Genomic DNA, 5,075 nt, shown 5'->3' on the forward strand with positions numbered 1-5,075 from the left:
TGACAGTATGACGGCGTGAGGGCATCACAGCGTGAGGGCGTGACGACCACCTACGCTATCATTAGTATAGAACTTACAGATTTCCCTTTTTTTCTTCTATTGACCTTTTCCCCCCAACTCGCACCCCCTTTCCAGGCCTTCACTGCACTATTGTCTGTTCATGGGTTATGCATATATGAGTATACATTCTTTGGTTAATCTCTTCCTGCCCAAACCCCTTCCTTTGAAATTCATCAGTCTGTTGAGTGCTTCAGTGTTTCTGGATCTGTTTTGTCAGTTTATTTATTTATTTTTTCATTAGATTCCACATTATAAGTGAAATGATGTCATACTTGTCTTTCCCTGTTTTGTTTTGTTTTTGACACTATCTCATCTATTTCCATTCTGATCTTTATTTCCTTCCTTCTACTCACTTTGGGGTTTTTTCCCCCTAGATTCTTGGGTGTATGTTTAGATTATTTGATATTTTTTTGTTTTTTTAAATCTTTTATTTATTTAAAATGTTTTATTCATTTCAGAGAGAGGAAGGGAGAGGGAGAAGGAGAGAGAGATGGAGACATTAATAATGTGAGAGAATCATTGATCGGCTGCCTCCTGTAGGGATTGAGCCACAACATAGACATGTGCTCTGTCTGGAATCAAAATGTGACCTCCTGGTTCATAGGACAATGCTCAACCACTGACCCACACCAGCCAGGCTTCCTATTTCTTGAGGTAGCTCTGTAACTTGTGAATTTTCCTCTTGGAACTGCATTGGCTGTGTCCCATAGACTTTGGATCCTTATGTTTTCATTTTTATTTGTTTCAAGGTATCTTTTGATTTTTTTTCTTGATCTCCTTAATCCATTCATTATTTAGTAGCATGTTGCTTAGCCTCTGTGTAGGTGTGTATTTTTTAGGTTTCTTTTTCTAATTTACTTCTAGTTTTATACCATTGTGAGATGAGAATATGCTTGGTATGATTTCAATCTTCTTAAATTTATTGAGACTAGTTTTGTGGCCTAACATGTGATCTACCTTGGAATATGTTCCATGTGTAGTTGAAAATGCATATTCTGCTGCTTTTAGGTGAAATCTTCTAAAATATCAAATCCATCTGGTCTGTTGTGTCATTTAAGGTTATTTCCTTGATGATTTTCTCTCTGGATGATCTATCCATTGACTTTGGTAGGGTGTTAAAGTTCCCTACTATGACTGTATTACAGTTGATTTCTCCATTATATCTGTATGTTTTAGAAATCACATAAAGTGATTTCAATATCAGGCAGCAAGAGATTAATTAATTGCTTTAAAGCAGACAGGAATCTAAGAATATAAGGTAAAATGAGAAAAAAAGCAGTATTTTATTTTGCCATGAAAATTAACTCACCTACCCTAAATATGTATTTCAGTATTTGCTTTTTTCCTCTTAAATTTAAGGTGTAATGAGGCATGGTTATTTAAAATGTTTATTTTAAATACTATTATTTTAAAGTATTAACAGCAAACTATCCCAGAAGTGAGGGCTTTGATGTAGGTATTGATCAAGTCACATTCTATCACAGGGACCAGCAATTTTCTGCAAAGGGCCAAGTGAGAAATAGTCTAGGCCAGTGGTCGGCAAACTCATTAGTCAACAGAGCCAAATATCAACAGTACAACGATTGAAATTTCGTTTGAGAGCCAAATTTTTTAAACTTAAACTATATAGGTAGGTACATTGTTATTATCTTAATTAGGGTACTCCTAAGGCTTAGGAAGAGCCACACTCAAGGGGCCAAAGAGCCGCATGTGGCTCGCGAGCGGCAGTTTGTCGACCATGGGTCTAGGCATTGCAGCTATCTGGTCACCTCTGTCCCAATGTCTCAACACTGTCCTGGTGAAAGAGCAGTTGTGGATAACACATAACTGAATGATGCAGTGTTGTTGCAACACAAATTGTTCATTAGTGTATTTAGCAGGCCAGATATGCTTTCCAGTCCATAGTTTCTTATTTTATTGTTGGTTCTTCAAATAATTAGACACCATATGCTTTAAAATCATCTGCATTCTTAGGGCTGGATCCAGTTCACTTTTTAAAATTTAAATTCTTAAGCATTACATAAGTCTCCTTTTTCTCCCATTGACTTCTCCCCAGCCACCCCCACCCTGCAGCACATGCCCTCAGCCTCCCACTGTCTGTGACCATTGGTTATGCTCATATGCATTCATACAAGTCCTTTGGTTGATCTCTTACCCTCTCATCCCCCACCTTCTCTCATAGGTTGGACAGTCTGTTCTATGCTTCTTTGTCTCTAGTTTTGTTCATCAGTTTATGTTGTTCATTATATTCCACAAATGAGTGAGATCATGTGATGATATTTATTCTCTGACTGGCTTATTTCACTTAGCATAATGCTCTCCAGTTCCATCCATGCTGTTGCAAATGGTAAGAATTCCTTCTTTTTTACAGTGGCATTGTATTCCATCGTGTAGATGTACCACAGTTTTCTAATCCACTTATCTACTGATGGGCACCTAGGCTCTTTACAAATCTTAGCTATTGTAAATTGTGCTGCTATAAATATAGGGGTGCATATATCCTTTCTGATTGGTGTTTCTGTTTTCTTCAGCTGTATTCCTAGAAATGGGATTACTAGGTCAATGGAAGTTCTATTTTTAATTTTTTGAGGAAATGCCGTACTGTTTTCCACAGTGGCTGCACCATTCCCATCAGCAGTGTCAGAGGGTTTCTTTTTTCTCTGCATCCTCACCAGCACTTGTCATTTATTGATGATAGCCATTGTGACAGGTGTGAGATGGTAGCTCATTGTTGTTTTGATTTTCATCTCTCAGATGATTAGTGACTTTGAGCATGTTTTCATACATACGCCTCTTGGCCTTCTGTATGTCCTCTTTCGAAAAGTGTCTATTTAGGTCCTTTGCCCATTTTTTGATTGGATTGTTTATCTTCCTTTTGTTAAGTTGTATGAGTTCCCTATAAATTTGGAGATTAAAACCTTATCAGAGATAACATTTGCAAATATGTTCTCCCATGCAGTGGGCTTTCTTGTTGTTTCGTTGATGGTTTCTTTTGCTGTGCAGAAGCTTTTTATTTTGATGTAGTCCCATTTGTTTATTTTCCCTTTAGTTTCCATTTCCCTAGGAGCTGTTTTGGTAAAGATATTGCTACAACAAATGTCTGCTATTTTGCTGCCCGTGGCTTTTTCTCAGATTTTTATTGTTTCCTGTCTTACATTTAAGTCTTTTATCCATTTTGAGTTTATTTTTTGTATGGTGTAAGTTGGTTGTCTAGTTTCATTTCTTTTGTATGTATCTGTCCAATTTTCCCAACACCATTTGTTGAAGAGACTGTCTTGACTCCATTGTATGTTCTTGCCTCCTTTGTCAAATATTAATTGAGCATAAGGGCTTGGGTCAATTTCTAGGTTTTCTGTTCTGTCCTATTGGTCAATATGTCTGTTCTTGTGCCAGTACCAGGCAGTTTTGAGAACAGTGGCTTTGTGGTAGAGCGTGATATCTGGTACTGTGATCCCTCCAACTTTGTTCTTTCTCAAGATTGCTGCCGCTATTCGAGGTCTTTTTTTATTCCATTTAAATTTTGGAGAGTATGTTCTAGGGCTTTGAAGTATGCTGTTGGTATTTTAATGGGGATTGCATTGAATCTATAGATTGCTTTGGATAGTATGGACATTTTAATGATTATTCTACCAATCCATGAATATGGTATATTCTTCCATTTGTTTATGTCATCCTCTATCTCCTTTTTCAGTGTCCTGTGATTTTCTGAGTACAGGTGCTTTACCTCCTTGGTTGAATTTATTCCAAAGTATCTTAATTTTTTTGTTGTAATGGTAAATGGGATTTTTTTTTTTAGTTTATCTTTCTGTGAGTTCATTTTCTACTAATAAAAGCATAATATGCTAACTAAACCAGACAGCTGAATGAACTTCTGGACACCATTCTGGACATCCTTCCAGATGAAGCCGTGGTTGTGGGGGCCAAGGCAGAGGTGGTTAGGGGTGATAAGGCAGGCAGGCAGGCAGGTGAGTTTTTAGGGGCAATGAGGCAGGCAGACAGAGTGATTAGGGGCGATCAGGCAGGTAGGCAGGTGAGTGGTTAGGAGCCAGCAATCCCGGATTGCTAGATGGATGTCCGACTGCCAGGGATCAGGCCTAAATTGGCAGTCGGGCATCCTCTGAGGGGTCCCAGATTGTGGGAGGTTGCAGGCCAGGCTGAGGGAAACCCCCCTCCTGTGCATGAGTTTCATGCACCAGGCCTCTAGTTAGTGTATAAAAAAAGCCATAGATTTATGGGTGTTAATTTTGTATCCTGCTACACTGCCGAATTAATTTATAAATTCTGGTAGTTTTTTGATGGAGTCTTTAGGGTTTTCCATGTACAATATCATGTCATCTGTGAATAATGACAATTTTACTTATTTTCCAATTTGGATGACTTTTATTTCTTCTTCTTGTCTGATCGCTATGGCTAGCACTTCCAGTACTATGTTGAATAGGAGTGGCGAAAGTGGGCATCCCTGTTGTGTTCCTGTTCTTTGAGGAAATTTTAGTTTTTGCCCATTGAGTATGATGTTGACTGTAGGTTTGTCATATATGGCTTTTATTATGTTGAGGTATGATTCCTCTATTCCCACTTTGCTGAGAGTTTTTAATCAGGAAAGGGTGTTGGATTTTGTCAAATGCCTTTTTTGCATCAATTGATATGATTATGTGATTTTTGTCTCTCAATTTGTTTATGTGATGTATCACGTTTATTGATTTGCAGATATTATACCAGCCTTGCATCCATGGAATAAATCCCACTTGGTCACGGTGTATGATCTTTCTAATGTAATACTGGATCCGATTTGCTAGAATTTTATGGAATATTTTAGCATCTATGTTCATGAGAGATATTGGCCTGTAATTCTCTTTCTTTGTAGTGTCTTTATCTGGTTTGGGGATTAGGATACTGCTGGCTTCATAGAAAGAGCTTGGAAGTGTTCCTTCCTCTTGAATTTTTTGGAATAGTCTGAGAGGAATAGGTTTTAGTTCTCCTTTGAATGTTTGGTAAACTCCCCTGTGAAGCTGTCT

Source organism: Myotis brandtii, unplaced genomic scaffold (assembly GCF_000412655.1).
Source record: "Myotis brandtii unplaced genomic scaffold, ASM41265v1 scaffold1091, whole genome shotgun sequence".
Classification (NCBI taxonomy): Eukaryota; Metazoa; Chordata; class Mammalia; order Chiroptera; family Vespertilionidae; genus Myotis; species Myotis brandtii.